The 23,301-nt window shown below is 40.9% G+C and overlaps 1 long non-coding RNA gene across 1 annotated transcript in view; it reads left to right on the top strand.

Moving 5' to 3' along the window:
• The window catches only part of LOC102497160 (uncharacterized), an 86,804-nt gene that overhangs the window by 1,150 nt on the left and 62,353 nt on the right, over positions 1-23,301 (top strand). The window contains exons 2-3 of the long non-coding RNA XR_001371143.1: positions 6,550-6,707; positions 12,536-12,772. This is a non-coding gene — a long non-coding RNA (uncharacterized LOC102497160). The remainder of the gene's footprint in view (positions 1-6,549; positions 6,708-12,535; positions 12,773-23,301) is intronic.

The raw sequence follows: 23,301 nt of genomic DNA, 5'->3' as shown, positions 1-23,301 counted from the left end.
TTTACCCACTACCACTGAAGGTATTCCCTGGCTGGTTCATAATGGATTCTTTTTATCATCAGATTCTTACTTCATAGTAGCGAGAGAAATTCAATGACTTTAAAACTGGAACGGCAGCTTTCTCAAAGTTATAGTGCATTCCTTGCTGGAACCCTAAGGGTTCTGAAGTTAAATACAGTCTGAAAAACAAAACAAAACAAAACAACAGGAAGCTCCAGGTACGCAGGGGCTTATCTTTCTTCATCAGGTAGTCCATGGTGACTGCCTCAGCCTTCTCTGTGTATTTGCTTTAAGCTCCTATTAATTTAACAGGCCTGGGAAAAGAGTGAGTCATAAAGGTGGAAAAATATTTTGGCTGCAGCTTTGGTGAAAGGTGAAATGCAGTAACCTTGCAATGAGTCATCACCACCTCGGGCATCTTAAAAGACGAAAAATAAAAAAGCCTTAACCACTGTGGTTACTGATCTCTGAGTACGTCTGACAGGGTGTCGGGATTTGGTAACTTCTTGTCTGGTGTGGATACAGCCGAACATGCCTTAGTTCTCCAGAAAGAGGCTTGAAATACCACATTACCAACAGGCAGCTTGTAAGACTGACTCCCCCACCTCCCAGACCTCAGCGGGAGATGCAGCTGCAACCCACCTGGCCCAGGGCAGCCCTTTTTGCTTCATTGTGAAGGAAGTACCGGCTGCCGGTGCCAACAGAGACTCTAAAATAGACATATTTAAAAAATCATGCTAGCCAATTAAATTCTAAGAAAATTACATTGGCAATAAAAGAATATGAAATTTACTTCTCTGAACTGTGACCCTCTGGATTATTTGAAGTAAACCCAACAACTCATTAGTATGTTTAAATATGAACAAACTGAACTACTCCTTCATTATGTAGTTCTAGAATAATAATCCCGAATTCTTTAGCTTATATCAAAAAAAAAAATAGGAAAACTGCCTGAAGATGACGTGTAGGCACCTATTGTCAGTGTTTATAAAGAAAACAAATGGTTTCTGCTTAACCCTTTGGTTTGGAAAGCAACTCGAGCCTCTCCAGGTGTGTCTGTAAATAAATTACTATTTACTGACCACGATCCTGAGAGAAAAGTTGCGAGCCCCATAGAAGAAAGGCATTGCTCGGAGCAAGGGAGGCAGCATGAGGGACGACGCAGACCTGAGCTGAAATCTGAACTTGTCACTTAGTGGTGCGCAGCCTCAAGGGAATGGCTTTCTCAGAAAAAAATTTTAAAATGAGGTAGTGGATATGACAGGATGGATATGAGGACAAATGAGGTGACGAATGTTCCTTCTTTGGTACCTAATCACTTCAGCTCCTTCCAGTCCTCTCTTCCTAAAGCCCTTCCCCTTAAGGAGATGGCAGCAGGTCTGGTGAGCGGGTTCAAGTCCATGAAAGAAGGCCTATGGTACGTCACAGTTGAGCAGAAGAGAAATGAGAGTATGTTCGCTCTCTCTTTTTGTGTAAGTTATGTATTTCTTCCATGAGTGAGAGAGAAAGAGAAAGTCAGACACCCCCAAAATCGTCTTCACGCCATGATGCATTCCCAACCTCAGCCAGCCAGGGTCAGGGACACAGGCTGGAATGCAGTAGAAGAGCTCAGGGTGTGAACCCATGACCTTTCCATGTGGCGTCAACATAGTGGGGCACTGTCTTACCTCCATGCCACTATGCTAGCCAAGAGGACATTCTTAACTGCAGTAAAAAAAACATGAGCTCTGGGACCAGCCCTGGACTCCCACGTAATCGACTGCAGTTCAAGCCCCAGACCCAGTGGCTTAAACTCACGCTGGGCACGTGTGTATGTGTGCCCAAGATCCAGAGAGGAGAATGGAGAAGAAGGGATTACGGCATGGCTATCCCCGCTAGGGGGGCGATTTCTCACTTTCTGTCCTTTTGTCTATCTCTTTCTGGCAAATGAATGTACCCTCTAGCAAAAAGCTCTCTAAAAAAAAAAAAGTTCTTGTAAGACACCTGGAGGACAGGAAAGAGGCAAGTGGTGGAGACAGTTGCCCTAGCAGGTCAGGCATGGCTGGAAAAAGAAGATCCTTGGGCACTATGCTGAGGCCTTTGGACTTCATGCCCTGAAGAAGGATGCACCTATGTAGGTTTTGAAGCTGGGAAAAACTGTGCCTGCAATTCATGGCTTCATTCCCATCAACTCCTACAATTTTGCTGTGAGTTAGCAGATCTCTTCTTCAGCATCAAGAAAGTGGCCATGCCTTCTACACCTGCTATTTCACTTCTCAGTGCCTGTGTCTGATAGAGCCCCCAGCACATCACGTCTTTATCTTACAGATGAAGAAAGGAAGACCCAAGGAGGCAAGGTGGCTTGCCATAGGTTGGCATGAAGAACTTGAAATCCATGTTTTCTGACCTAAGCCCTGAGCTTTGCCTACTATTTCTCTCTATGTGCTGAAATGAAATGCAGGAAGGATGAGCCTGGGAAGCACGTGCACTGTGACACGTGCACACCACAGGATGAAATGAGGTTTTAGGATTTGCCACGCCCCCATTGTTTCATTCTCTATCTGAAACCTAATGATCTCCCTGAACTGTTACTATTTGGGGATTTAATTCTTGGAGGCAGCTAATGTAGCTCTATAAAAAAAAGAAAGCTATAAGTAACTTTGAATCGAAGCACACCTGTGTTAGTGTGAACACAGCATTTTAGCAAAACATGTTCTTCCCTCAGGGAATCAACCCTGATTATTAAGGTGTTAGGACTCGCCTGGGAAAACCATGTCCTGGTGCTAAAAGGCTGTAATGAAATTCACAGCCCAGTGCGGGAACCCCAACACCTGTCTGATCTGGGCAGTCAGTTTATATACTTGGCTCAGGTTCAGCTGCCCTAACAATACAGTCAGCATGCCCCAAGTAGTCATCCCAAAAAGCTGGCGTAAGACTGGGTACAGTGCACAATGAAGAACAGCCTGCAAAAGGTATTTAAGTCTTTCTATAAAGAGCAGAGGTTGTGAGCTTCCCCAGTTACCTTCCTCCTGACCCAAAGAGAACCCTGACAGTTAACCCTTCCCTTGAATCACTCTTTGCCTGCAGTCAAGGAACCTTCAGCCCATGCTCACAGTCTACCCTCCCCCACCCAGCAGGCCCTAGAGCTTCTCAACTTACAGGGCACATGAGCAAAACCAAACACGGAAACCTCTCCTCCCTCCTGAGTAATTTGATATCAAATTCACATCTCAGTCTCAGAAATTTTGGCTTTGCCAGAAGTTGCCAAATGAAAGACTCCGTACATAGATGCGTTATTGGCGACAAATGACCAAAACCTCCCTAGACAATACAGATAGGAATAGTTCTTTCTATTCTTTATTTTTATTTTATTTATTTATTTTGCTATAGGGCCCATGTGCTCAATGGAGAGACAAAGAGAGAGGGAAAGTGAGAAATCACTTCCTAGGGAGAATGGCCACCCACAATTCCTTCTCCAGTTTCCTCTTAGGGTTTTGGGTATGTACACATGCCCGCATGATTCTTAAGCCACCGGATCTGGAACCTCAACTGCATGGGCAGCCATATGGGATCTAGCACCTTAACTTTCACACCACCTGCTGGCCCAACCATTGTTTACTTTTCAAAATGCTGTTTAAAAAATTTTTAAGTATATAACTTTACAGGTTACACCATATTCAAATCAACATTTGAGGTGATAAGCACAGTTTATCAGAGTACCCTGGAAAAAAAAAGATTATGCTATTTCTGTTTTTCAATTTTCCCTCATGTCCTGCCTAACTATAGGAAAAATGTTCTTGAGTCCCTATGGCCAGTAGAAAGAAAAAATGGGAAAAGAGATATAACTTCTCAAGAATAAGTTGAATAGACATGGTGACCATTTGAGGCTATCTTAAACACATTTTGAAACAAGGCAGATTTGAAAAAAAAAAACATAAACGCACTCTCAGTGATCATTATGCGAGTTTTGACTTGCTCATGCTTTTCCACTTCTGGATTATTTTCAAGTCTTTCTCGGAAAATGACAAAACACAGTGCTTCTGCACGTGACTCTGCTGTGGCCATTCCGCACTTGGTATATAACTGAGAAAGGTCTCTCAGAAAGGCAATATTCTCCATGAGAACACCAGAGCACGGGGTATGTACTGTTATTCTCCACTTCCTACCCCTGAAGCTGTTCTCAGCCTCTCTCTCTCTCTCTCTCTCTCTCTCTCTCTCTCTCTCGTATGAGTGTGAGATCACACAGCTTAGCCCCTGGCTTCCCTGTCACTGTCTTGCCCAGTTACTTTCCTTAGGCCCAGCCAATAGGAAGCTCTGTCAGGAGCAGAGGATGGAAGAAGAAAAGATCAATGTATTTCTTCCCTGCTTCCTCCCTGTTTGGATGCCTCCTTTCTAGTGATGTCTGCTCCTCTCCACAACTACATCCCAGCTGGAGCAGCCATACCTTTCACTCTGTAGCTCTCAGTTGCCACCAATACCGCAATTTGAAGGGTGGGGGCTCTTCAAAAAGTTTGTGGAGAATGCATATTATAGAAAAAGTAGATCTGGAATTTTTCCACCACAATGAACTTCTACTTTAGTTCTATTTTTTTTCCTACTTTTTAAAGTCCCTTTGTATTTTCTCCCACCAGCCTTCCAGTCCTAAGGGGCTGGGAATGGCTTCTTGTTATCACAGTTGTTGGGTCTCTTAGCATCCCTTGCTTGTGCTTTTGCCTTGTTGGTTCCTCTGCAAGTGGTGCTTTCATGGATGCCTCTTTTCTTGAACCATCTAGGTAAGCATTTTTTTTTTTTTTTTGAGAGAGAGATTTTTGCTATAGGGCGCAAGTGCTCACTGGAGAGACAGAACAGAGAGACAGAAAGTGAGAAATACCCCCCTCAGGGGGGTGGCCACACCAGTCGTTTTTCCTCCAGTCGCCTCTCAGAGTTTTGGGTAAACATGCACACATGCCTGGTGTGAGTCTCAAACCACTGGGTCCAGGAATCAAACCACAGTCAACTATGTGGGATTCCAGCAATGTAACCATTACACCATCTGTTGGTCCCAGGTAAGCTTTTTTTTATTTCCAGGTGGGACCATGAGTTGGGGTTATCAGTAAGTGTTACAAAGATTGTAGAAATTCCCTAGTACTCCCTTACACAAAATAGCATCTTTTGGGGAGCTTAATTCTATTACCTTTATTCTATGCTCTCAATCACTTGGAAAACATGGACTTTAAAAGTCTTCTAGTTCGGGACCAGCAGTTAGCATAATGGCTATGTCTCTGGACTCCCACGTAGTCGACCACAGTTCAAGTCCCGGATCTGGCAGCTTAAACTCAAGCCAGGCGTGTGTGCGTGCGTGCCCAAGATCCCAAAGGGAGAATGGAGGAGAAGGGATTGTGGCGTGGCCATCCCCCCTGGGGGGTGATTTTTCGCTTTCTATCTCTCTGTCTGTCTCTGTCTTTCTGGCGAGCGCATGCGCCCATAGTGAAAACCTCTCCAAAAAAAAAAAAAAAGTCTTCTAGTTCCTGAGGCCAGCAGGTAGTGTGATGAGTAAGACACTGGACTCCCACACAGCTAACCACAGTCTGAGTCTCAGACTCAGTAGCTTGAAAATCACACAAGGCACATGCATACCCCAAATCCTGAGCAATGGAGAAGAAGGGATTGCAACATGGCCATCTCTCTGGGGAGTGATTTCTCACTTTCCCTCTCTGCTGTCACTCTCTCTGGTGAGTGCTCATATCCTATGGCTAAAAACAAAAAAAAAAAAAAAAAAAAGTCTTCTGGTCCAACCCTGTCTTCATAGTTCAGAAAACATTACTAACATTTTTCAATTAATAATCCTTATGAAGACCACCACTGGGAACCAGCAGTTAGCGTAATGGCTATGTCGCTGGACTCCCACATAGTCGACCGCAGTTCACGTCCCGGACCCAGTGGCTTAAAACTCACGCTGGGTGCATGTGCGTGTGTGCCCAAGATCCCGAGAGGAGAATGGAGGAGAAGGGATTGTGGTGTGACCATCCCCCCTGGGGGGTGATTTCTCGCTTTCTGTCTCTAATGTCTCTGTCTGTCTGGTGAGCGCACGTGCCCTATAGCGAAAATCTCTCCAAAAAAAAAAAAAAGACCACCACTGGCCTAGTGGTAAAGGGAGCTGGATCCCATATGTCAGAACATGATTCAAACCCCAGCTCCGGCAGCTTGAAAAATACCCCATATTTGTGTGTATGCTTGCCCCAAACCACAAAAGAAGTAAGACATGGAGGAGAAAGGATTGCAGTGTAACCACTTCCCATCGAGGGGGTGTTTTCTCCCCCTGTTCCTCTCTCCCTTTCTGCTTCTCTCTAGCAAGGGCATACAACCGCTAGCAAAAAAGTAATAGTAATAATGCTTCTGGTGATCAGCACTCTCGAAGCCCTTATTAAGTCACTGTTTAGGAACTGTACAGTGTTTCATGTAATCCTCTTAGTCTACATCAAAGAGATTTTAGTCCTCACTTTATTAGCCAAGAAATTAAAGTTAAGTACCATGCCCAAGGTCCCTCATCTCATGTCCATCTGTCTCTGGGTCATTGTGATCTTCTTCCAGCATCAAGGAACGACATATGCAAGCAACTGTTGAAAGAGACCAAAAGACAGGCCAAGTACGTTGGACTCCAAGTATGAGCCATCATGCTGCCTTGTTGAGCAGAAATTACCTCAGAAATAGATGAAGGCTCCCTACAACACTGGGAAATTTGGCATCAGGTAACTAAGGAGAAGCAGATCGAGGGGCACTGCAAATAATAAATGCCCTTTCCAATATCTTTGAACGCCAGTGGCAATGAGAAGGACAGGGGGGGTTGTCTCAACTTAAGATTTCTCCTGTCCCATTCTGAAATATTTGAGTTTATAGGAGAGCGAGAACCTATATTTGCCTTTTTCTTTTTATTTTTGTGCTTTTAAAGCTCTAATTTTTTTCTTTTATCATTTTTAATTACATTTAATCATTGTACATCTTTACCACATACAACATGGTTTTTCAAAACATACATGCATTGCATGTGATGGGAAAAATGTGGCACATATTCACTATGTAATACTACTCAGCCATAAAAAAAAAAAATGAGAAGCTACATCTGAAGCAAACAACTAGCACCACACTTTAAAGATCAGCACTCAAAATGCCAGCTCCACAGACAGAGACAGCATCTATCTTATCTGTCACTAGCATATCCTAGTTTGTAATTAGAATGCCAATCAGTTTTTGAATGAGTGAAGATGCAAAAGCAAGTCAACATATGAACCCCCTTTTCTACGAGGCTTTAATCATGCATGCTGAAGTAATATGCTCCAATAGTGTGCCCCTTCATTGTAGAAGTGCTCTTGATTATTAAAAGCCTCTTGCTCTTTCTGCCTTCAAGCATGGTGAGCTGGCGTGTGGTTATTCCACCAAGTGCAGGATCAATTCTGAACTGTGCGAGTGGATATTTGACAACAAATTGTTCCTCCTTTTCAGAATCATCAATCTCCTAACACAATTCTTTCAAAGCAAAATGCTTACGTCTTAACTTGTCCTTCATTCATGTACTCACCACTCATTCATCAGTATTTATGAAGTGTATTTAGTAGGTGCCTACCATGGGCAAGGCTCTTCATTAGGTATCAGGTGAACAAAACCAAACAAAACCTTGGACAAATAGTATATGATTCTCTGTATGTGAGGTACCTTGAGTGATCAAATTCATAGAAAGAGAAAGTAAAATGGTGGTTTTCAAGAACTGGGTCTAGAGAACAGAGAGTCAGTGCTAATGGGCATGGAATTTCAGTTTGGGATGATGGAAAAGTTTGGAAGACAGATGGTGATGAACGTAAATGTACAAACGTCACCAAATTGTACACTAAAAAAGATTGACATGTTAAAATTTACGTTGTGTATATTTTATTCAAAAATAAAAACCAAATGAGCTTTTAAGATGATTATATTACTTACCATACAAGGTCAGATTTATAATTTAAAATGCATTTTTTGATTTAAAAAAATACACAAAGTTAATGAAAGGTGATTTGATTCTAAAACAACAACTCCTGTGTTTGGGGGAATCACAAATCATGAAATAAGATGGATGTTAGCTCCAAATACCCTGGCACACACAAACAAATGTGACATTATCACTGCTGTGGGTGGTGTGCAAAGGAGAGACGGGAGTGCTGGAGAAGGGATGGAGGGATGGACTAGGGCAGGGCCCTTACCCATGAACTGTTCCCCCGAGAGAGAGACAGTCATGGAAGATATAAAGAATGAGAGGGAGGCAAAATGGGCTGAAAAGACGGAACAGTCTTCTAGGCAGAGGGACCAGTAAAAGTCCGTGGAAGTCAAGGAGGCCTGTGGATGCCTGGATGAAGGAGACTCGTTGGTGATTCTACCCTGGATGGTTACACATGTTACTCACAAAGTGGCTTGTTGACCTTGGTTCAGAGTGGATTGTGGTTACGAAGAACAGCATACGCAGGTGCTACTAGTGACAGACAGTGCCCACAGAAAACTGTTAAAGTGGGGCTTATTTTTTTGTTCCGGTCAACCGGCCAAAGAATTTCCATGGTGTCACACCGTAACAGAACTGATTATTCTTTTTTTAAAGTTTTTATTTCATTTTATTTTTATTTTTGATAAATGAGAGATAGAGACAGAGAGACAGAAATCCCAACAGGGTCTTGATGCTACAACACACTGCCATCGTCAACCAGCCCCAGACTATGGCCTGCACATGACCCGTGTACTCAGGGGGTGTCTCCAGGTGCAACCCAGCAACATTCCATGTGGGTCAGCCTCAAAGATAGCCACATGCTACCCTGCATCACCCCGTGCCCTCCCAAAACTGATCTTTCAGAAGACAAAGCTGAACGAAATATTCGATGCTTGCCTAGAGCAGTAAGTGATTATCTTGGTAAACTGATGAACTGCTTTCCTTATTCCAACAATTTCATAGATAATAAATAGTTGTGACAAATAGACATGAGAAAAATAACAAGCACTCTGCACTTTCAGTGCAGTGTTCAAAGATGCCAAGAGCACTGAACAAACTCACAAGGAGAAATATTCCATTTCACAGTGCTGTGTCCATAGACTTATAAATATTACTTCTCTATTATGTTGGTTATGTAGCATAATGGTACAATTCTATCATAAAACATATTTCTGTCTTTGTATTGCTTACTTACAAATATATTTGAACAAAGAGTAAAACAGCCTACATGTAGGTCTCTATTAGCCTAAACTATTTTAAAATCTAGGAAACTAGCAGTATGCTTAATTGCCAGAGGTCTCTCACTAGAGAGACACAGAGACAGAGAGACAGGGAGAGGGAGAAAACACTTCCCACTGGGTGCAGTCATACCAAAATCCCCTCTCCTCCATTTCTCCATCCTGTTGGGATTTGAGACATATACACACACACACGCACATGTATGTTCAGGGCTAACCTAGCATTATTTTTGGTATTCACAAATTCCCATTTAGAATACACATTATTGGGAACCAGCAGTTAGCGTAATAGCTATGTCGCTGGACTCCCAGGTAGTCGACCACGGTTCATGTCCTGGACCCGGTGACTTAAAACTCACACCAGGCGCATGTGCATGCGTGCCCAAGATCCCGAGAGGAGAATGGAGGAGAAGGGATTGCTGCGTGACCATCCCCCCTGGGGAGTGAGTTCTCGCTTTCTGTCTCTATGTGTCTCTCTGTCTGTCTGGCAAGCGCACGCGCCCTATAGCAAAAACCTCTCAAAAAAAAAAAAAAGAATACACATTATTAAAGCATATGGAAACATTTCTGTAGATATTTCAAGATGAAAGTCTACAAAACAGCTTCTACAAACCCCACTTTCTGAATAATCCACCATCACTGAAAGTACTAAAGGCACTGAGCTGAATATAATCATTTTAGACATGCTTGTCTTAGTTCTTGCTCAAGTCAAATGTCTTCTGCTAAATCCTAGACTCAATGAGCAATTCTCATTAAACGTTAAAACTTGTGACACATGGCATATGGAAGTAAAAGGACCCTTTTAACTGCTTTTCCAGTGTGCAAATTATTTTTATATGCATTACTTTATGAAACTAGATATGAAAAGGCCTGCTTTTTCTTTTAGTGCTCCATGATCGTGAACTATTCCTTTCATTTGCATTGGTAGTATGTCATGGGCTACAGTGTGAACTGTGTTTAGGAAGCCATTTTATCATGCATGCATAGGCAAGGTGCAGAGAAAGATCTGGAATGCAATGCAGATCACGTTTCTCCCAGGCACCTTGGCTATAAATGCAACCAGTTAAAATTCTGTCATGCTCCTGGGTACAGTTTGAGTTATTCATTATTTTTTATTCCTACAGCACACCTACTGTTTGAAAAAAGGTTCAAGGCTAATTGTAACTCCTCTGTTTTGACTCAGACAACTTGCATGGGAATCTGACTTGACAAGGACATCTTTTTGTGTGAGGTGGGGCTCATGGGAAAGGCGCAGTTAGTGCGCACTCTTTAATGGGCTTGTCCTTTGAGCTCTAGCCTGCATGACGTCTCCATGGAGGCTCTCTCTGGGTCACTCGGCCTGCAGCACCCTCAGATGTTCTCTGCTTCCTGCTTCTCAAACCATCTCAATTCTTTCAGCTTGTTGTCTGTTTGTTCCCTGAAACATTGACACACAGAAGGGAACTGTATTCATCAGCTAGGACTCTCGACATCAAGGACACAAACGTGGGGATTAAATAGTTTTTCACCTCACAGCTCTGGTGGCTAGAAGGCCACGGTTAAAGTATTGGTCAGGATGGCTCCTTCTGTGGGTGGTGGTGAGGCAAAGGTCTGTTCTTGGCCTCTTCCTTGGCATCTAGTGGTTTTGTGGCCATCTTTGGCATTTTTGGCTTATAAAGAATCACCCTGATCTCTGCCTTGATCTTCATGTACTGCCCTCCCTGTGTGAGTCCCTCTTCCTGTCCAGATTTCCCCTTTATGTAAGGACACCAGTCATGCTGGGTTACAGGCCTAGCCTCCTCTGGCATGACCTCATCTTCTTTTTTATTTTTTTTCTGGCAACGTTTGGGACATTTTACTAAAGTACAAAATTATTAGAAATTAAGTTGAATAGAAAGTCATAGTAAATATGGACAAAACCATTGATAACATCACTCGAGTCCCACACATGTAACACCAGAAGGCAGAAAGGCCTCTAAAGAGATCTAATGGCTCGCTTGTGAGCATAGCAGCAATGTCATGAAAGCTCTTTCTTTTTTTTTTTTTCCTTTGGAGAGGTTTTTGCTATAGGGTGTGTGCTCTCGCCAGAAAGACAGAGAGAGACAGAGAGACAGAAAGCAAGAAATCACCCCCCGGGGGGATGGCCACGCCTCAACCCCTTCTCCTCCATTCTCCTCTTGGGATCTTGTGCACGCACGCACACGCGCCCGGTATGAGTTCAAGCCACCGAGTCCAGGACTCGAACCGTGGTTGGCTATATGAGAGTTCAGTGACATAGCCATTACGCTAACTGCTGGTCCCAAAAACACTTTTTTTAAGAGAGATTTTTGCTACTATAGGATGTGTACACTTGTCAGAGAGACAGAAAGCAAGAAATCACCCCTCGGAGGGATGGCCATACCACAATCCCTTCTTTCCCATTCTCCTCTTAGGATTTTAAGAATGCACGCACATGTTCCCAGCATGAGTTTAAGCCACTGGCTTTGGGAATCGAATCACGGTGGACTATGTGGGAGTCCGGCAACATAGTCATAACACCATCTGCTGGTCCCATTATGTAAGCTCTTTGAGCAAATGGTGTTCCCCACTCTCCCATAATCCAGCGCTCCCTAGGACTTTGTTCTTTGGGATATTCAGACCCAGAGAGAGCCAGAGGAGACAAAACCAGAACTAAGACGGTCATCTAACTGGTCTACTTTTCTTCATCCCATCAGTTGTGTCAAGGATACATAGACACAGCCAAAGCGTTGTTCTTCAGACTCTGTGAATTCAAAAGGATGTGAGGAATAAGAGCCATTTCTCATTGCTTGAAAAAAAAAAAAAAGCTCAGGGAATAAAAGGCAGAGTGAAGAGTACTAGTACTAGAACTATATGGAGTTTTGGAAATTACCCACATAAAATGAAGATAAAACAGAAAAGTAATCATGCTCTGCCTCAAATTTAATGAAAGTAGGAACAGAGGCAGAGTGACAGTTTAAAATCTAAGTGTTCTAGTTCCAGTTTAATGAATGGCCACTGTGGAGGGCACTGCATATGGAAGCCATCTTGAGCTATCTACCATCTTGGAAACCATTAGGTTTCACTTCCTCATTTAGTAAACCGTTTCTCAGAAATCATGTGACCAACCATTCTCCCCTGGGGGCGGTTGGGTTTCTAGGCAATGGGAGAGATCCACCCACATCAGTGATTGGTTCATACTGTTCTATCTCATTTGCATTTCAGGCAACCAATCACTGCCCATCAACATGATCCCTGGCCCACAATAAAGGGACGACCCTGAAGAGTTGTAACACTGTGTCATGTCCATGTTGTAACACTGTGTCATCTCTGCACTGCTCATCCCATCTCTCAGTCCTTCCCTCAGGAAACCTGTTGGACTGTCCTGCGGGTCAGGACACGTGGCACCTGAACAGGGACCTGAGTATGAAGGATCCAGTGAAGAGCTCCCGAGGAAGGCTCCAGTGCAGAGCAACCGAGAAAAGCCAGCGGAAAACAGAAGGGGACAGCAGAGACTTGTCCAGAAGGGGACGGCAGAGAATCGTCCCGAGAAAGGCTGGCGAAAAACATAGGATGAAGAGAAGACATCCTGGTAAGTAGTTACTTACGTTTCATTTTAAGTATGGATAATAATGGAACAAGAGCTTAGTCAGCACGAACTATCTGTTCAGGACTTAAAAGAAGCCCTTGCCGTTATGGTTGCTAAGACTTAATATCACCGATCATGCAAAATGATCAACCCCAGGAGGAGGCTATAGCCACCTCAGATCTAACCAAGGATTCTAAAATTGAAAAAGAACAGGGAGAGGATCGTATTTCCCTAGATAGTGAGGAAGAAGTTAAAAGCCCCAAAGGTGAGACAAAACCAAAAAAATCCAAAAAACTAAAAAAGAAAAACAACATTAAGGCTCTATAAGAGCCAAAGAAAAACGAGTCATCAACTAGTTCAGATGAGGAAATCCTAGAGGCCAAGGCTGACAAATATAATAACCCAAAATGGCCGCCTGAAGAAGAAATTTTAGAAACAGAGGCAGCCAAATACAATAATCCAAAATGGTTGCCTGAAAAAGAAACTTTAGAAACAGAGGCAGCCAAGTACAATTATTCAAAATGGCCACCTTTTAAAAAACGACCGCCATCTTACAACTCGGTCGCGTCTGCACCACCTTTGGTGATGCTGGTTATTGACCCTAGGAAAGAGATTTAGAATAAAATTAAACAACTTGAAGAACAAATTCAATTAGAAAAGAAACATCAAGACTTAATATCACAATTGGAAAAACTGAGAATGGGTAAATCTGAAAGTACAGGTTCCTCACAGAATCGCTATCAGCCCACTTCTACCCCTGGCACAAAAATTAAACCAGTTCAGATACCACAACCATCAATGAACTTTGAGGAATGGGAAGCCTTCCCGGTAACAGAAACCATAGATCAACAAGGGCACTTTCTGTCTCTCTGTCTCTTAGGTGAGTGCATGCACTCCCTAAAAAAACACAAATAGTGATTCTTTGATTTTTAACTGGAGCTACTAAGAGGATTATGAGGCCTTTAAATGAAACATAAAGGGGCCATCAGGTAGCATGGTGATTAAGGTGTTAGACTCCTACACAGCCAACCACGGTTCAAGCTCAGACCTGGCGGCTTGCTTCCCACTTTTCCTCTCTCTCTCCTCTCTCTGGTGAGTGTACATGTCATATAGTAAATTTAAAATAATAATAACAATTAAATTAAATAAATAATTGTTTTCTTTAAAAAGAAACCTATAAACATGAGGATGAGGGTGCTGGACTGCACCTGTCAGGCAAGAGGGAGATGTCCACAAGACATCTATGACAGATACACAGGTGTGGTGACTGAGAGAGCCCAAGACGCACTAACCATCCAACCAGACCCTTGGAACTAGAGTGCATAGAATTAAAAGGGGGAAAGCCCACAATAAAGCCTGAAGACACATCACTCAAGAGCATGCACCACTAAGGAAGGTCATGGAAGAGACTCGATTGTTCAGTCTTATCCTCCTGGTGAGCTGGAAACTTCCTAAGACAAAAAAGCAAGGGCTAGTGCTGTAGCCTAGTGGCTAAGGGAGCTGGATCCCACTCGGCCAGCCACAGTTCAAATCCTGGCCCCTGCAGCTTAAAAAAAAAAAAAAAAGAAAAGAAAGAAAAACACTGGACATATGCTCCAAATCCTCATGAGATGGAGAAATGAAAGAGAAGAGTTTGTAGTGTGACCATGCCTCACTGTGGGGTGTTTTCTCCCTCCCTCTATCTGATTCTCTGTTTCTCTGTTCTGTCTGGCAAGCACACACTCCCTTTAAAAGAAAAAAAAAAAAAAAAAGCTCTGTGACTTGTATCACACCAGCACTCCTCCTGTTGTCTAGCACTGTGTTAGGTACCCTATGAGCATCTAACAACCTCAGTGAACTGACACTCCTTTTTCTTCCTGGGATATTCAGGAAGGAGAAAAAACATTCCATCTGTGACTGGGTTTTGCCAAGCACAGATGTCTTTTCAGTGTGTGGAAAATTTTCTCCAAAGTTCAGTGAATGTTCGAGGCTCAGAGTTCACAGGCAGGTGAAGAAGACCACCTTTACTTGGCCAGGACTGGGACTGTGCTAAGGGTGTCTGTTATAGTCAGAAAATGCATTCTCAAAGTAGAGCGTTGGCATGTTGTCACTGTGAGACAGGCCATCTCCTCCCATATTAGACAAAACCATAACTAAATTTAACAGTGTCATTCCCCTAGGCCTCATCCAGTCAGGAAACAGAAGAAATGCCACACTCATTCTCCCAAAGCCCATGTTCTATACCCAAGGACCATCCCTCTCCTGGGTGTGACGTTGCAACCTCAAGGACACTCCCTCTGGCTTCTCCCCATGTTCTTCTGCCTGCCAGAATGTATAACAAGGAATAGATCTGTCACCAAGGGCACATACCTGTGGTCACATAAACACATAAACACGTTCACTAGAAGCCACGTTCTCAGTCTCTGGCCGTGAGAGGCAGCCTCCAGCCAGACAGACGAGACTCCACCGAGTGCTCAATGCTGCTCTGCATCTACTGGAGGTCTTGGCAGGAAAGAGGTGGCAGATGTGTCTTCAGCTAAGTCGTAGCAGAGTCAGACTGTCATAAGTGGGCTTCTAGCTTGTAGCAGGCACCCTGGATAAGGCCGAAAAAAGGGGAAAGGGCTATGATGGGGAAACTATGAGAATACTCTGCACTATAGGTATGGTTTCAACAGAAAGAGGACACTGAGTTTCCAGGTCTTGTTTTTGTTTTGCTGTTGTAAAATAACTCTGTGTGTGTGTGTGTGTGTGTGTGTGTGTGTGTGTGTGTGTGTTGTGTATGCACATGTACACAGAGAGAGAGAGAGAAGAACAAAGAAAATAGGTGAAGAAAAGTTCCTGTTTCAGTTACAAAGAAAACTTTTGTGTATTTTGGACAAACTAGAAAATAGTATTGCACCTCCCCACCCCCATCAATCCAGGAAATTTAATAAATGTCAAAGAAAAATCCATATCCTCTTTTTATCTCATCTTTACTCTAAGTAGATACTTCAGAATTGTGGGAACAAGGTACATCATTCGAATTGTTACAAGTGTTTATTAACAAGTACTCAACTAGACTACCTTTGATTCTAAATTTTAACATTATATGATTTTTTCAATTCGCCAGAGTGTGCATTACTTACTGGAGTGAAACAGAGAGAAAGAAAGCAAGAAAACAACCTCCATGGCAAATGGTCATGCTGCAATCCTTTCTCCTCCTTTCTCCCTCCTTTTGAGATTTTGGGCACACATGCACATGCTTGGGTGTGTTTTTCAAGCCACTGGGTCCATGAATCCAACCACATGACCATTCATGTGGGATCTAACTGTCTTAACCACACCACCACCAGCTGGCCCCATTTATGAATTTTTAACCTTAGGAATCTCTGCACTTTGATGTCTTTATTTATTATTTATTTATTTATTTATTTATTTATTTATTTATTTATTTTAGAGAGCTATTTGCTATAGAGTGCATGTGCTCACTAGACAGAGAGACAGAAAGTGAAAAATCACTTCCCAGGGGAGATGGCCATGCTGCAATCCTTTCTCCTCCATTCTGCTTTCTTGACATTTTGGGCACACATGCACACACACCCGGCTAGAGTTTTAAGCCTCCAGATCCAGGAATCAAACTGCAGTCAACCTTGTGGAAGTCCAACGACCTAACCATTATGCCATCTGCTTGTCCCTGCACTTTGGTTTCTTAATTTCTTCTTTGTTCACAGGGATAATGGCTTAAAAATATTCCTTGAAAGTAGACTTAATACAGTATAAAGTCATAATAACCTGAGAAAAAATAAGTAATAAATAATTTCTAGGGTTCTCCATAAATAGGCCATTTTAGCTAGGGACTTTGACTGTAAATATCCTATTCAGAATTAATCATTCTCCATAATTATTACAAATAAACAGGAGTTTCCAGACCAATCCCCCCCAAAAGTAGCAGGTGAGGAGCACACCAGGCCCAAGGAGGCCATGCTGGTCCTTCATCATCTATTCTGTGCCACAGTGCACCCAAGAAAATGAAAAGAGTAGCTACAAGCTGAGTGACCTTGGGCTAGATACTTAACCCGTCTGGTCTTCAGTGCCTTCCTTGGTAAAATGAAACATTAAGACTGCAGTCCTTTGTAGCTCAGATTTTCAGTTTAATTTCTTAAAGCTTCATATTTTTAAAGCAAGATCAAAATTCATCACTCAGTGTGTAGATGTTGAGACCTCCACAATACTTTATCATTCTAATGACACTAACGCTATTTGGTCAATCAGACTATTCAGTGTATGCCTACAAGGCTTACAATGCCTAACCTAACCAAGTGCTATGGGAAGCTCAAAAGAAAAAGAACCTTTCATATCCTGCAAGGGCAGGATATGAAATAGGGGGCAAGCACTATCCCAGATGTTCCCGCCTACCTTCTGCGTGTCAGTGTTATCAAGAATCCCTTTTGATTCAACTGTAAGGAGCATCAGTGTTCCCTCTGGTCAAAGAAGAGATAAGGCTCACAGTTGTCAACTGTTCTTCTCACTCTAGACATGAAGTTTCTCCAAAATGCTGATGCTGTAAGTTGGGCTAGCACAGCAGCCAATCAATAGATTTTGCTATGTGTTAGCCTCATCCCTTAAGCCTCTCACTGTCTGTCTCTCTGTCTCTCCAAAAAGTGCATGCACCCTAAAGCAAAAACCTCTAAAAAAAAAGAGAGAGAGAGAGAAAAGGATTTTGTCATTGCATTAAAAGTTTTGATCCAAGTAATCTAAACAGTGAAAAATCAAATCATACCAAAAATGTCCTTATTAATCAGATGTATAATCATCTCATTTCTAAAATAATGATTTGAATTACATAGTAAAATATGAATTTATTTCTATTAAGAAATTGAAATAAGATAAATACAAGTAAAGAAACCCTGAAAACATTATTTCCAACCCTAGTTCTTTTACACATTTGTGTAATACTCTCATGAATTTAGTGTATATCTACTCACTTCTTTTTCTATTTACATATGAAATTATGCAAATAGTTACTTTTGTTTCAAATCTGAGCTTATCTCATAAGTGGAATAATTCTTTACTTTTATGAAGATGTTTAATTAGCAAGAAGTCTTTGGATGGTTCCATCAGTGTAAGTATACATTTCTGGCATTAAAAAAAATGTTGCCTAATATTTCATAGGATAGATATGATAGTTTTAATTATGGCCCCATTAGTGGAAGTGCAAGGGTTAAAAATCTAGTCTATAAAATACCATAGGGAATAGTTTTACACATGCTTTCTTGCATACATGTGACCATGTTTCTCTTGGCAGATACCAAGAAGTGGGGTAGTTGGCTCAGAAGATATGTATAGTTTTAAAAGGTTTGGCAAAGTGCCCCACAAAGAGGCAAAACAAAGTTAAATCCTAACCAGGGATTTAATTTAGAAAAGAGAATTACCTTTTCCTCATACTCTCACTAATATATAATGTTATTTAATTTTGAAGTATTTCCCAATCTAGTAGATGAAAATTAAAAGCTCATTTTACCTTGTATGTTCTTGATTACTAGTGAAGTTGTGCATTTAACATATATTTATTGATTATTTACATTTCATTTTCTGTGAATTACCTGTGAATTCACATCCATTTTTTTCTGATGGGTTGTTATTTTCTTATTAAATTATGGGCATTCTTTATATATCCTGATATCAATCCTTTTTCTGTGGTATATGTAAAAATTATTTTCCTCCAACTTAATGACAGTTATTTGATCTTTTTTATGCATATTTTGGCTAAATATGATTTTCCTTTTTCTTCTTTAAATTTTCTTCATACATATAGTCAGAGGTATAGATAGCTTTGCACAAATACTATCTCATAGGTACTCCTTTAAATGCAAACTTTTTTATTGTTCTTCCTTTCATTTGTCTCAGTCCCCTCTCCACCTCCACTTTAGCTATATGAGAAGTAAAAGGAAAGACACACAAGATTGAAAAAATAAAAATGAAAAACAATGACACAAATACTACCAACTAAAATAAAGTTGCCACAGATATGTCACTACCAGACAACAAACACTTAAAGCAAAAAGATTTACTAGGAATAAAGAGGACCATTATATAACAATACAAAGTCCATATACCAAGAAAGCATTCTAAACTTGTATGCACTCAATAACAGAGGTTTATAACACAGAGAACAAATTTTTACCAGATTAAAAATGAAAATTACTTTTTCCAGAATTGTCTTTTCCTGCATTTTCCTGGTATCACAGTGTTGATTGTCACAGAAACAGTAAGGAAGAATAACAGGGTTTGAGATAGATTTGAAGAAAAATGAGTAACTAAAAATATATTTTACTAATAGAGTAAATCATATCCTTTTATCTTGAGAGACAGTGACAATAAAAGGGATCAGAAAAGATCATTTTGTTTATGAGGGATTAAAGAAAATCAAGGTAGATTTAGAGGAAAGAAGCTTGAAGGAAGTAAGATACAACACTTTCAAGGAAAGTTCCTGAAGATTTTTGTTTTTTAGATTGGGCAGTTTATATTTATCTTGCATTTTAATTACAAAGTGCAGTTGGTTCAACACTTGGTTAGGGAATCATTCATAAATGGGACTTTCCTGACCACAGTCAGCAAACCTTCATTCACCTCCAGGAGGTTTGGCAAATCAAAATAGAGCCTATCTGCCAGAGAGCTGTGGTCCTCATCAAATAAAGCAGCCCCACTGTTGGCACACTGGCATACTTGTGCTTAAGACCTGGCCTCAGCTACCAGATGCTGGGACTAAACTACCTCTCAGGGCTGGTGGAAAATGGGTAAATTTATAGTACAGGAACTAGCTTGTGTGAAAATTCTGTTGGAGCCAATCTGAATGTGGCTTGTGGAAAGAAGAGAGGCTTAATTTCTATTTCTTTCCATCCACATCACACGCACAAAATTTGCTGTTGAACACTCAGCTAGTGGCTTTCATACCTTTCTGTGTCCTTGAATGTGGGAAAACAGTGCATGTGAACCTCAAGATGACTCTGCACCAAGATTTCTCCGAGAGAGTGAAATACACACATTTAAATAACTGTGAGTATATTTGCAAATACGATAGTTTTACCGCTAACACTTTCACCCCACAAATTGAAGGTGGTAATAATTTCCTATTATGTTGTTAGACCATTACAGGTTGAATATCACTTTTTAAAAATGCTTTAGAAAAGAAATGTTTCTGATTTCAGGGTTTTTTTTTTTTAATTTTGGAATATTTGCATATACATAATAAGGAATCTTGGAAATGGGACCCAATTTTAAACACAGAATTCATTTATGCAACTCATACACACAGTGTATTCACTATGACCCAGCACATGAGGAAAGGTATAAAACTTTTTTATTCATAGTATAATGTCAGTGCTCAGAAACTTTTGAACTTTGGAGTATTTCCAATTTCAGATTTTTTGATTAGGGATACTTAAGTGTATTAATGATTTTATAAACCAGAAATAAATGAAAATTAAGAGTAGGCCCGTAACAAGCAATTAGATTAAATCAATAATAAATAACCACCCAACAAAGAAAAGTCCAGGTCCTAATGGCTTCACTGTTGAATTCTACAAAACTTTTTTTTTTAGAGGTTTTTGCTATAGGATGTGTGTGCTCGCCAGAGACAGAGAGACAGAAAGCGAGAAATCACCCCCCAGGGGGAATGGCCACGCCGCAATCCCTTCTCCTCCATTCTCCTCTAGGGATCTTGGGCACGCACGCACACGCGCCCGGCGTGAGTTTAAGCCACCGGGTCCAGGACTTGAACCGCAGTCGACTACATGGGAGTCCAGCAACGTAGCCATTACACTAATTGCTGGTCCCAAATTCTACAAAATTTTAAAGAAGAGGTAACCCCCATTCTACTCAAACTGTTTCTAGAGATCCAAAAGAAAGGAACCTTTCTAAATTCATCCTATGAAGCCTCCATCACCCTCATTCCCAAAACAGATAAGGATATGACAAGAAAGGAAAACTACAGACTTATATCCCTGATGAATATAGATGCAAAAATTCTCAAGAAGAACCTGGCTAACCGTATTCAACAGCATATAAAAAAAGATTATTCATCACGACTGGGTAGGTTTTATTCCAGGGTTGCAAAGGTGGTTCAACATGTGTAAAAACATAAATGTAATACACCATATTAACAGAAAGAAAGATAAAAACCATATGATCATTTCAATAGATGTGGAAAAATCATTTGAAAAAATCCAATGTTCCTTCATGATTAAGACTCTCAGTAAAATCAGCATAGAAGGATCATTTCTAAGCATGATAAGAAACTATCTATGCAAAATCTATAGCTAACATTGTATTGAATGGGGAAAAACTAAAAGCTTTTCCACTAAAAACTGATACAAGACAAGGCTGCCCACTTTTTCCACTCCTATTCAATATACTACTAGAAGTCCTAGCCAATACAATCAGACAAGAGAATGAAATAAAAGGCATTCCAATAGGGAAAAAGAGTTGAAATTATCTCTGTTTGCAGATGACATGATTGTATACATACAAGTGGTAATAGTATCCATGAAAAAATTTCTTGAAGTAATAAATACATACACTAAAGTGGCAGGATAAAAAAATAACTTAAAAAAAGACAAGGCTGCCCACTTTTTCCACTCCTATTCAATATACTACTAGAAGTCCTAGCCAATACAATCAGACAAGAGAATGAAATAAAAGGCATTCCAATAGGGAAAAAGAGTTGAAATTATCTCTGTTTGCAGATGACATGATTGTATACATACAAGTGGTAATAGTATCCATGAAAAAATTTCTTGAAGTAATAAATACATACACTAAAGTGGCAGGATACAAAATTAACTTACAAAATCTATAGCATTTCTATATACAAACAACAAGCAGACAGAGACAGAATTGAAGAAAGCAATCCCATTTACCATAACCACAAAAAGTATAACATACCTAGGAATAAAATAAATCAAGGAAGTTAAGGACTTCTATAAGGAAAATAATGAAAGTATTTAAAAAGAAATCAAAAAGAAAATAAAAAAGTGGAAGGACATCCATGTTCCTGGATTGGAAAAATTAATATAATCAAAATTTTAATCTTACACTAATTAATCTACATATTTAATGCAATCCCTATAAAATTACAAGAGACATTTTTCACAGATCTAGAAAAAACAATTGCACAATTTGTCTGGAATCATAAAAGACCACATATTGCCACAGCCATCCTGCACAAGAAGAGCAGAGTGAGTGGCATCTCTCTTCCTGACCCCAAAATATATTGCAAAGCTGTGATAATCAAAACAGCATAGTATTGGCACAAAAACAGACATGAATACTAATGAAATAGAGTAGAGACCCTAGAAATAAATCCCAAAACATACAATCAACTGATCTTTGAAAAAGAGTATCAGTCAATCCAGTGGGAAAAGGAAAACCTCTTTAGCAAATGGTGGTGGAAAAACCGGGTGTCCACTTGCAGAAAGATAAATCTGAACCTCTGTCTGTCGCCATTAACAAAAATCAGCTCAAAATGGATCAAAGCTCTAAACTAGGACCACAAACTATAAAACTACTGTTGGAAAACACTGGAGAAACTCTGGGAGACATTAGGGTAAGCAAAGACTTCTTATACAAGACTTCCAAAGTACAGGCAATAATCCTCCAAATAGACAGGTGAGATTACAACAGATTAAGAACTTTCTGCACAGCAAACGACACTGTGACTAGTGAGAATCGACAACCGTCAGAATGGGAGAGAAGTTTTTGTTAACTATGCCTCAGATAAGGGACTGATAACCAAAATACACAGGGAACTCAAGCGGCTTACCCAGAAGAAAATGACTAACCCAATTAAAAGATGGGAAAGTGAGCTGAATAAACAACTCTCTAAGGAAGACACATGAACAGCCAAAAAGCATATGAAAAAATGCTCAGCACCTCTCATCATAAGGGAGATGCAGATCAAAACCACAATGAGATACCACCTAAACCCAGTCAGAATGGAAAGATTACAAAAAAAAAAAAAAAAAAAAAAAAAGGAAAAGGGGCCGTTGTGGGGAAAGGGGAACTCTCATACATTGTTGGTGGAATATAAATTGGTCCAGGGGCTGTGGAGAACAATATGGAGATTCCTCAAAGACCTTCAAATAGAACTATGGTATGATCCAGCAATTCTACTTCTGGGTATCTAACCAAAGGACAGGAGAATGCTCAGTCAGGAAAGCATTTGCACAGCTATATTTATTGTGGCATTATGCAAGACCGCTAAAACATAGAACCAACCCAAATGCCCACAAACAGATGAATGGATTGGAAAATGTGGCATATTGGGACCAGCAGTTAGCGTAATGGCTATGTCATTGAACTCCCATGTAGTCGACCATGGTTCAAGTCCTGGACCCGGTGGCTTAAACTCACGCCAGACCCATGTGCATGCATGCCCAAGATCCTGAGAGGAGAATGGAGGAGAAGGGGTTGTGGCATGGCCACCCCCCAGGGGATGATTCCTCGCTTTCTGTCTCTGTCTTTCTGGTAAGCACACTCACCCTATAGCAAAAACCTCTCAAAAAAAAAAAATGGTG

This window comes from Tupaia chinensis, unplaced genomic scaffold (assembly GCF_000334495.1).
Source record: "Tupaia chinensis unplaced genomic scaffold, TupChi_1.0 Scaffold000007_1, whole genome shotgun sequence".
NCBI classification, from domain to species: domain Eukaryota; kingdom Metazoa; phylum Chordata; class Mammalia; order Scandentia; family Tupaiidae; genus Tupaia; species Tupaia belangeri.
Note: the sequence above shows the minus strand (reverse complement) of the source record. Positions and strands in the feature narration are given on the sequence as shown.